The sequence below is a fragment of the Mastigoproctus giganteus genome, chromosome 9 (assembly GCF_048544385.1).
Source record: "Mastigoproctus giganteus isolate SK-2022 chromosome 9, ASM4854438v1, whole genome shotgun sequence".
Lineage (NCBI taxonomy): Eukaryota > Metazoa > Arthropoda > Arachnida > Uropygi > Thelyphonidae > Mastigoproctus > Mastigoproctus giganteus.
In genome coordinates, this window is record NC_143583.1 from 6,532,708 (window position 1) to 6,544,851 (window position 12,144).

Sequence of the window (12,144 nt, forward strand, 5' to 3'; positions counted from 1 at the left end):
AATAAAGATTAAAAATTGTAAAGCCAAATATTATTGCAACAATTTTTTGATTTGCAGTTTCTGACATAAAGTGATTGGCTCTGTAAACTAGTATCAGTATTTCTTGTTATGTGTAGTATGTGCTGTTATCTGCAATTACAACTAATAGATAAGTTTTAATAGATGGCAGCAGGAAAATGGGTTAGAAAATTGGAAGAGGAGTATATCGCATCTATCAGTCAGTTGTTGTTCAGTTTTGGCTTACAAATATGAATTTTTTTTTAATTGCGAAGAACGTCCAAGGACGATCCTATAATACGTGGTATTGTGCATGGGTTGAAGCTTGAGAAGATGAATGAAGAGACTTCTTCACATTTGACTTGAATTTCTGTACATTGTAATTTTCAGGAAATACATATGAAGGGAGGTTTGCTCCAGAAAATAAGTTGAAGAAATAGATGAGGCAAAAGAAAAGTTGGTTCTGCGAGCTTGAAGTTCAACAGTAAAAGGAAGCTGACTGGTCGTGGCTTGTGTTTAGACTGTTCTGGAAGAGGGCAGGAATTATAGAAGCCAATTCAGATGAATAGTGCCCATGGAAGTATCTATAGAAAAGGCATGGAGCAGAAGCATCTGAGACAGTCAAGAGGCTTTGTTAGAGATGACTCATTAATTAACCTAACTGTCCTCTTTCAAATGTAATCTAGAAGCCTGTGAGGTAGTGCTGACCACACCAGATGTGGGGAAAATATTCCATGATAGGGCTGATTTGCGATTTTTATAGAGAACAGCTGTTTGGAAGAGCAAAACAGAAACCCCAGTATTTTTATAAGCAGAGGAAGCAATATTTGTGATGTGCTTTTGCCAAAAGGTATTAGAAGTCTGAGTAATCCACTAGAGATATGTGATCATGTCTAGAAATCAGTGTCATTAAAGATAAGCGTAGGAGAAGAATTATTTTTGGAAGATATAATGCATGAGTCAGTTTTAGAATGATTGAAATCAACTTATCTTTTCCCCCAGTTGAGAATTACTTGGAGATTGGCATTTAAGGAATTAGTAGTGGATATCCAGGAAATTGAAGCTGTTTGTGCAGAACAAGGTTTCTCAAACTTGATGTTATGCAAATATGCTGTCATTGGTCAAACTGTGGGTAGGATTTTCAGTCAATGGAAGAAGGTCATGTAATATACAGGAGTAAAGGGTGGGAGAAAGAACAACCTTGGGGAACACCTTCACTAGTGGAGAAGTTAGAAGACCACCTGCAGTGAGTGGAAAGAGGGAAAATTGGATGCCCAATTACAAAAACACAAGCTTATTTGGGAAAACCCTTATGGAAAAAACAAACCTATAAAATGTCAAGAGCTACTGCTTGAGTTTCACCAGACTTCTATTGAATTTGTCCAAAGATGCATAACATAAGCCAGTATACCAGAGGGCTGTTCAATGAAGCGACATTGAACAGGCCTCTGGAGTCAGGAACTCTATAATTCATCTGTAATGCTATTAAAAAACAGACTCATATTTATAAAATGCCTTTATTATAATAAAACAATATATGTGTACTGACTGTATAATGAGAATAAAATATAAAGTTAAAAGCACTAAAAACCGGCAGCAGCAGCAGCCACCATCAGCAATAATGGTTACAGGTTATCCGACAATTTATTATAACATACATTTCAGCAGGTCCGTGACGCGGACTATGGCATCTGTGCACTGTCCCCTTCTTGTGCATTGGAACTGGAAGTTGGATGGGCCACTCTAAATCGTTTGTCTCTCCTTAGGATAAGAGCTTCAAAGAGTGGATGAATGCAACAGCCCTTAATCCTATTAAGACTCAAGCATTCATACGAACATATTCTTTAGGAACTGGATGGATACGAGTAAATTTCCAAGCAGAAGGTAAAACACCTTTGGAATAAAGTAAAAGGCAAAACAACAGGAGTAAGCTCAGGTGCATTGGTTTTCAGAACAGTTGGAGAAATACCATTAGGATCTGGAGCTTTCTTCACATTAAGGCTTCAACATCCTTTTGATGGAAAACCACAGGAGGCATTGAATGGAATGTACTGGAAATAATAGGTGGTTTACCAATATCAATCTGCTAGTTAGCAGAAAAATAGGATGTGGCAGGTCAGCTGATGTTGCAGTAGAACCATGTGGTTTTGAGAGATTAGAGGAATAATTCAACAGACCAGAGTACTCAACTATCAACTCAACCTGTTTGAAATCTAGTTTGGTCTGATTAATAGCTTTACAATTGTGACCTTGTTGTGGGAAGAAAATCAACCTGGAGATTTGATTAATGCTAATTGCATTATGTAATATTCTTATTTTGAAGGGTTTTTGCACATTTATTGGAAAACCAATGTTCGAATCAAGGACAAGACAAGTAGAATGCGATAAAAATCCAAACAAAAATAATTTCACTCACCATCTGAGCAAATATTGTTTTAAGAAAATTTAAAATAGTAATCTGACTGAGGAAAAAGATTTCATAGATATCCCATATTTCGTTGTGGTAAAGCCAAATAATGCAAGGCTAATACCCATGAGAGAAAGGCTCCATTAGAGAAGAGACCACCAAGTTGTGATCTGGGGGAGATTACATAAACCCTCACCTATATTGTGTGCTTAAAAGAGTTTGTGAAAAAGATAAAGCATATTGGCTATGTGTTTATGATTGGTATCCTGGTAGGTAAATGAACAATTTCTACAAAATCATTAGTAATTGCAAAAGCCTCAGCATCTCGACTAGGTGGGTGCATGTGACTTGAGAACAAGCCAGTTGAGGTTGTGAACATTAAAATCTGCAACAAAAATTACATTGGGACAGTTGGACTTACAAGTCAAGTTTCAAAACAAAGTCAAAGAATTCAAAGCGATTTGTGGAATTGGGAGAATGACAGGCAACAAATAACAATGGGGGTAGAGAAATTTCAAGCCGGAGAAGATTGAAAAGGGAAGACTACAAATCACGTCTGATGTGGAAAATCATAGCGGATGCAGCATAAGTGCCACCTTTGAAGCAAAAGGAATCAGCAAATTAAGAGTTTGATCAACCAATAATTGGGATTCTGTGAGAAACGTGTGGCTTGGGAGACAATAGAAATGCTGCAGCATTGAGACTAGAACTGAAAGTAGTTATATTTTGTGAAACAAATGAAGTGTTTGGTAGGTTTAGATATAAAAAACATTTTTCAAAAAGCGAGCAAATCTGCCATTTTAAGCAATGTTATCAGTCTATTTGCCAGGATGCCTATTATAATAGGCATACAAATTCAAAGTGTCCAATAGAAATCGATTTACCACATTAAAGAACTGCACATTATGCAAATTATTCATTACTTCATTCCGTTTTGCTTACTCAGTGGGACAGCCACATCTCCAGTTCTCAGGATAGCAGGTCGTCATCGCTTAGATGGTTCTTTAAGATTGTGGGTCATTGGACAAATTTAAGCTGGCAGTCACAGATGAAGCTGTTATATTGGCTTAACGTGTCACACTGTTTTCCTGGCACTATGGAAGCAGTTCAGGAGAACAAACCATTACAAGAGAGCTGGCCACGTTCGCCCAAAAGCTACGTCAACCAGAACAGACCGCTATATGTCTCTATAAAGACAGAACCCTACAATATCGTCATTGACTCTCTTCTGAAGTTGCTACGACATCAGGTGAAAACATTCCAACCAGTCTATGCAGAAGGCTCAATTCAACTGGATTCTATGCAAGGAAGCCAGTGGTTTGTATCCCATTATTTTGGGTGATTCAGCTTTGTGCAAGTCCACTAATACTTTACCAATAATCCCAAACTTTCAAATCCAACTCTGCTCAATTATGACATTGCAAAGGAAACAACCAAAGAATTTATAGTGGATGACCTTTTTAACAAGAACCTCAAAGCCTATAGCTTTTCTCGTGAAGAAGTTGTATAACAAACATCTTTCCATTTTAATGCATTTTTATAAGCAAAGACAGCTGTGAATTAGGTAATTGACTTCTCTTTGAGAATTATTGTGTACTTTGCAGAGTAATGATAGAATATACTTGGGGCATAATGCTCACAGTTATGAGAGCATCCTTTGACTCAATGGTGGTCCCCAAGGACTGGAGATGTGCAAATGTATCCCACTTCACAAAGGGTGACACAAGTAATTACAGACCTGTTAGACTTACACACCTGTTCTAGGGAAAATAATTGTCGCTGGTTAAAGAAGCATTGCAGTATCACCTAGACAAGGACAAGTCTATAGTAATAATTCAGACAAAGCATGGGTTTCTTAAGGGTGGTCTTGTGTGGATGTGTATCCAACTTGATGGATACTATGATGTGATCACAAAGGAACTGGATGCAAAAAAAGAATTTTAATACAGTAGGGACCCGCTTTTTGGTGTTCCTCTAATACAGCGATTTTCAATTATATCCATGTTCCTTATATTTGTCACCTTTTCAGCATGATGCACTGAGCAACCGAGTCCAGGAAGGGTGTCAGGCACCATTTTATTGTCAGTGATTCACTCTGTATAATATGATAGTTTATATAATATGATTGAGCATGCTGAAACCATTCAAGCCTTGAATGGTTTGAGCATGCTCAATGCGGATGGGATTCTTCCTCTTGCTCAGAATAATCACCTGAGAGGGCATAAATTCAAATTGAGGAAAGACGGTTGTAGGATAGATGTGCAGAAGTTTGCATTTAGCCAGCGGGTGGTTCATTGCTGAAACAAACGTCCAGCTATCGTAGAAGTTGATAGCTTAAACAGATTCAAGGCAGAACTTGACAAATATTTGGAGTGAGTGGCTGGGTGAATTAGTTATTTTTTTATTTTTTTTTTTTTTTGGCTGATGCTATATAAGCTTGCTTTCTTGCATCAGGTGCCTTTGCTAATGCTAAAGATGTTTATATGATAGGGTGAACATTTTATTAGGCTTTTATATGAATTCACAAAAAAAAAACCCATCATCCAATTTTCTGCAAGAGTTTTGAACCTACCCTGCTATATGAGTGGGCCCTACTGTATATACTTGGATTTCAGGAAAGCTTTTGATACTATTCAAGTATCAAAAGCTTTCCTGAAATCTTTTGTGACTTATACACAGTACACATTGAGTACTGTGTATAAGTCACGATAGGAGGGAGTATATGATGAGAGCCTTGTTGATAAATTCGGCGCCGGAAAGATTGCAAGGCTCAAGGGGTAGAATTTTTTTCAGCTTGGACTGTACTTGTTAACAGGAGAGATTGCTTCTACAGGAATGGGTTGGGATACAATTAAATAGAAAGGGTGCAAGAATATTTGCTGATGCTATCCAGGCAGTGTTAGTTGGGTCGGAAAACTGCTAGCTTGGGGGGAGACAAAGACCAATAGATTGACAGTAGCCACTGGCAGAGGTGAAAGAGATTCTTGCACTGCTTCTATTAGAATGAGCAGAAGCCTGAAAAACAAGATGCATGATATTTCAGACTGCTGGGAGCCATTGCGGTACAAGTAAACACATGGGTTGTGTTAGGGTAGCTAAGAATAGAAACAGGTGCAGGTATACTTGCGTGTACACCAATGCTAGGAGTTTAGTAAATAAATTTGATGAATTTGAGGTATTGCTCAAAACATCAAAGGCAGATATTGTTGGGATATCAGAGACGTGGTGTCACACAGATATAAGGGATGCAGAACTGGAATATGGGGAGTACAACGTCTACAGAAAGGATAGAAAGGGGGGAGGGGTTATGCTATTAGTTAAGAAACAGATAAAAACCAAGGAAGTGAAGCCAGTCGACATCGCTGGACAGTGCAGTGTTGAGTCAGTTTGGTGTGACATAAGCATTGGGAGATCAAAATTAAGAGTAGGAGTGTGCTATAGGCCTAATGACTGATGAGTATAATAAGAAACTGTACAGGGAAATAGAGTGGGCCAGTAAATCAGAGAGTCTTATAATGGGAGATTTTAATTTCCCAGATATTGACTGGAATTTCGGGGCTGGTCACTCACTCACTAGCAGGGCTTTTGTGGATTTTTTGGATGATTGTTTTCTACATCAGCATGTTCGGGAGGCAACTAGAGGGAGTAATACTCTTGATTTGATTATCAGCAGTGATTCTTCATGCATTAAGAATCTGCAGATAAATGAACCACTAGGTGGCAGTGATCACAGTGTGCTGAAGTGGGATTTACTCAAAGAGGTAACTACCATTAGGGGTAAAGGGAAGGGGTTATTGCTTCCGTAAAGGCGACTACGATGGACTGAGACAGTCTTTAAATTCTATACAGTGGTACCAACTGATGATGTGACCAACAGCAAATTCAAAATGGGAAGCATTCAAAGAACTTATCTTGGAAGCTACTAGGCTTTACATACCAACTAAGAAATATTGTTCAAGGTTTAGGCCAAAATGGATGTCAGATGAATTAATGAGGCATATGGCAGAGAAGAAAAATGCATGGGTTACTTACAAATCAACACATGACACAGAAGCCTATGATAGATACAAGTTGATATGCAACCAAGTTACAAGCGAGGTCAGGCAGGCGAAGGCAGATTACGAGAAATCCTTGGCAAGGGATGCAAAGAAAAACAGCAAAGACTTCTTTACTTATGTAAACTCTAGAAGGAGGGGGATGAATCAGATTGGTCCACTTGATATTGATGGGTCAACTGTTGATGATCCTACTCAGGTAGCTAACAAACTAAATGAATATTTTGCATCGACATTCACACATGAGGAGTTATTCGGCGAGGCGAATGCCAGAGGTGTATTCAATTCTAGCAGTAAGCTACAGAATCTTGAAATAACTGGGAGTAAAGTGGAGGAGAAATTGTTGAAGATAAACACAAGAAAGGCACCCGGGGTGGATGGGATCTATCCAGTTATATTAAAGGAGGCAGCAAAGGAAGTAAGCAAACCCTTAGCCATAATTATGAGAGCTTCCTTGGACTCAGGGGAGGTACCCATAGACTGGAAATGCGCAAATGTGACCCCAATTCACAAAGGAGGATCAAAGGCTGACACAAGTAATTATAGACCTGTGGGCTTAACTTCTGTTCCAGGAAAATTAATGGAGGCACTGGTTAAAGAAGCACTGCAGGATCATTTAGACAAGACTTCAGTTATAGCTGAGACACAGCATGGTTTGGTTAAGGGGAAGTCTTGCCTGACCAATTTGATTGGATAATATGATGCAGTCACAAAAGAACTGTATGCAGGGAATAGCTTTGATATTATATACTTGGATCTTAGAAAGGATTTTGATACTGTTGCACATGAAAGACTGCTACACAAATTGGAGCAGTGTGACATTGGAGGCAAATTGCTGCTATGGATAAAGGGGTGGTTGAGGGGGAGAAAACACAGTGTTAATTAATGGACACTGCTCATCGTGGACTAATGTTATTAGTGGAGTCCCTCAGAACTCAGTGTTGGGTCCATTATTGTTTTCTCTATTCATAAATGATATTGATGATGGTATATCAAGCTTAATGTCCAAGTTTGCAGACGATACAAGGGTTGTCAGGGACACTACTGGCACTATGCTGCTGCAACAGGAACTGGAAAGGTTGATCAGATGGGCTGAGAGGTGGCAAATGAAGTTTAACATTGACAAATGTAAAGTATACACATGGGAAACAGCAACCCCAGAGCAACGTATCAACTCTGTGGTACTACACTGGCAGTGGTAGAGAATGAAAAGGACTTGGGGGTGGTTGTGCAGGCAGATATGAAGTTTTCTGTGCAGTGCAGATGGGCTGCAAGAGTAGCTCATGGAGTATTGCCAATTATATACAGGAATTTTTCCAGCAGGGATAAGGAGGTGATTATTCCCTTGTATAAGGCAATGGTCAGGCCACACCTAGAGTACTGTATACAGGTCTGGAGGCCTCATTTCAAGAAGGATGTAGTGCTGCTGGAACGAGTACAGGATTAGTGAATGGAACAACAAGATTAGTGAATGGAACAAAGGGGTGCTCTTACAAAGAAAGGCTTAAGTTTTGCAAATTACAGTGTCTGGAGACTAGGTACCAGCGAGGTGATCTGATAGAGGTGTATAAAGCCTTGAATGGTTTGAGCATGCTCAATGCTGATGAGATTCTTCCTCTAGCTCAGAATAATCACCTGAGAGGGCATAAATTCAAATTGAGGAAAGACAGATGTAGGATAGAAGTGCGGAAATTTATGCCTTTAGCCAGCGGGTGGTTGGTTGGTGGAACAGACTTCCATCCCTTGTCGTGAGGGTTGATAGCCTAAATAAGTTTAAGGCTCAGCTGGACAGGTATTTTGAACGAACAGAGGGGTGAAGCGGAAGTGGTTTTTTTTTTTTTTTTTTTTTTGGCTGATGCTGCATAAGCTTGCTTTCTTGCATCAAATGCCTCTGCTAATGCTAATGCTAATGCTCAAGTCTGAGGCCCTATTTTAGGAAGGCTGTAGAGTTGGTAGAATGAGAACAACAAGATTGACGAGTGGAACAAAGGGGTGCTTTTATCAAGAAAGCTTTAAGTTCTGCAAATTGCAGTGCCTGGAGACTAGGCACCTGTGAGGTGATCTGATTGAGGTGTATAAGACCTTGAATGGTTTGAGCAGGCTCAGTGCTGATGACATTCTTCCTCTTGCTCAGTTTATGAACATGAGGGGACATAAACTCAAACTGAGAAAAGCCAATTGCAGAATAGATGTGCAGAAATTTTCCTTTAGCCAGTGGGTAGTTGATTGCAAGAACAAACTTCCATCTGTCATTGTGGAAGTTGAAAGCTTAAATAAATTCATGGGATAATGACAAATTTTAGAACCAACGGGTGAGTGAAATGATAAGTTTTTTTTGTTTTGATGTGCAAACAAGGATGTGGACTATCACCAAATTTATTTAATATCTTCATCAATAAAATTCTTAAAGAATGGAAACAAACAATTAACAATGGAATACAGTTGAACAACAGGAATAAAAAATCCAAACTATATTATATGCTGATGATCAAGTAATAATTGCAAAATCCGAAGATGAACTACAGATAGTAGCAAATGAAGTAAAATAGGTAAAAAGTACGAGATGAAAATCTCCACCTCAAAAACAATCAATGGGATTACGTGGAAAAAACATACAAAGAGTCAGAATTGTTATTGATGGTAAAATAATAGAACAAATATCTGACTTCACCTATTTGGGAAATTTAATATCAAATGAAAGGAAAGACATCCACACTAAACTAGAAAAATATAATGAAATGAATGGAATGAATAAACGCCACTTCGGAAAACAAATGACAATTGAAACAAAATTATGACTGCACAACATCACTTCAAAACCAGCCGTCTTCTACAGCTGTGAGACTTGGGACATAAGAAAAATGCACGCAAACTAGAAGCAGCAAAAATGAGATTTTTAAGACCATTATTAGGCTTTACAAGACTAGACCACCAAAGAAATTTAGATATCCGCGAGAAATTAAAAGTAGATAACAGTAAATGACATAAAAAGATATCAGGAAAAATGGATCAGCCACATAGAAAGAATGAACCCAGACCGGATCACAAAATTAGCCTTTAACCACAAACCTACAGCCAAGAGATATTGGTCGACCAAGACAACGATGGCAAGATCAAGACTACCTCCAAGAGCTACAACGGAATAGGTCTTTAAAGATATAAGCCGGACCAAATTCATGATGATGATGAACTGTGTTAATTAGAAGGAAAGAGTTATGAGAATGGGTTAACTTTCTATGACTCAGAAGCATTGTAAAAGTGAAGGTTTGGAAATTTTTAGATTACAGAAGGGAATCTAAGCAAAGTAGGATATACGTTCAAATTTTTGAATGCATTCATTGGAATCGCAAGAGATCAAGACAGATAGCAAATACATAACAAGGTAAAAATCAATACATAATTAAATAAATACCAAACAATAAAAAACACAGTGGTGAATCCATGAAAGCCTTTGCAGGGAATTCTTTTCACAAAGCGCTTATTGTTTGTGTTTATAGAGTTCTTTCACTATGTCCTGTCTATAGCGCTTCGAGCTGCAGAAATATGAGGCATCAATTCCTAGGGAGTTGTACATTCCAAACGTGTTTGCGGGAACACTGACCTAACCTAAGGTATTGCACATTTTGCAGACAAGATTGTAGACAAAGTGTTGAACTGCACCGGGTTCTTTGTGAGGTCCGAGTGTTTGCAGAAACATCCCAGCAGAAACATCCCAGATAGGCGAATCCATTTGGCCTCATAGAAGTTGTGCCAAGGTGTGTAGATTCCTCTCTTTGACTATGGTTTCCCAGGGTTTCATGCCCAGATTTGTATAGAGCACACTCCTGGAGATGGTGAAAGGGTAGCCCAACTCCCTGCTTAGCCATCTCGGGAGCCAATATTCAACCCCCAGGAATCTCTTCAGTTGAGTAGAGGAAGCTCCTGACCAGAGTGCTGAAGCGTTGAGCGGTACAGGTGTTAAATTTCTTCGGACCTGTTCCAAGAGGAACTCCCGACGCCTAAGACCGACCAACTCCTGCCAGATTGCCCAGTACGCCGCAAGCGTTTTTAGCCTGGCCATCTTGAGGTGATCTTTGAAAGTAAGTCCATCATCCCACTTCAACCCCAAGTCCGTATGAGAGTGAACCTTTTTAATGGTGGTCCAATTTATTGTGAGCATAATTTAATTAATAGTCCTTCTTTTTGTGAAAGTCATCTGAGCTGCTTTTTGAGGATTCAGTTTAAGTCCCAGACATCCTAGATAACCCTGGAGCTCGAACTGCACTATCTGATTTTCATAGGCGACTGCCTCAGCTTTTGCTGGATCATCGGATGTGACCAGCATCTTAAGATCATCAGCGTATGAAATGAAGTTTGGGTACTTCGCAGCACTACCCAAACGGGTAGTTTGGGTAGTGCTGCAGCAAAAATCCATGATGAGAGAACTCCCCCTTGTGGGATGCCGACAGAGGTCATGGTGGTCATCTCCAATATGTGATCATATTTAATAAATATTTGCCTGTTGATGAGGAATTGATGGAAGACAGCAAGATTACCTTTGCTTCTGAAATAATGTTTCAGAATTTTAACTAGCTCTGTTGTGCTGAGTGTGTCGAAAGATGCTTGTATATCTAGGAATAAGATTTCAAGTTGTTTCTTTGAGTTAAAGGCTTTTTGGATTGCCCACCTGGTCATTAATAGATTTGACAGCGTAGACCTCCTAGGAATAACAGTATGAAAATGCTGTGGATGCCCATTGAAGCAGTGATCGATTTATGTGACTAAAGGAGGATATATATATATATATATATATATATATGGCGTTATATATTTTGTATGTGGTATATATACCACATATATAAAGCCAACAGCCAATTCCTCGGTCACTTAGTGAGCTAGAGTTCAGGACTCACAAAAGGAATCTTAGATAAACTGTAGGATTTATGTTCTAGTTTAATATTGATGTGATCAAGGAGAGGTAATGTAAGTATATGTGTACATATTTAATTCAATCTTACATTATGTAAGTGTATTGTTCATGGTTTGTAGAGGGACGTCAGGGTATGTGAAGATTGTATGATCAGATCTAAAAGAATATATAAAGGGAATATACATAAGTACTCATTAAATTATGTATAGCAGTGTATAAGGAGGAAAATAGGAGTCGATGAGACGCATATAGAATTAATGTTGAGCGAATAGCCTGAGATGGTCAGGAAAGGGACAGAGATATACTAATTCAGATATACACTAACTCATATATATATGAGTTATATAATATTGGTGTAAACACACCACAGACAACTCTTAAACAAAAAACTACGTTAGTAGTGTGAAGGGCATCATTTCATCTGTATCTCATATTGTGAATATACATGAATATTTTCCTTCACATCCAGTTGCCATGTGTTGCACAACTTTAATAATTAACGCTTCAGTAAAAGAGAAGACTATTGTTACTTATTCTCAGTGGGCACCATCAAACGGCACCGTTTCAAGGCTTGTTTATATATGTGTGGGATGATAATTCTACTATCCACTTGTCCCTATTAGACTTAGAAAAGCAAAAAGTAATAGCAGGAGTGGAAGAAGAAAAGAAACGGTGTAGAAGAATGAAAGGGACAGTAACTTCATCAACTCACACCACTCAAAATCTCATAAATTCTTCGAATAGCCAACGCTTCCCCTGTTGTTACCTATTCTCGG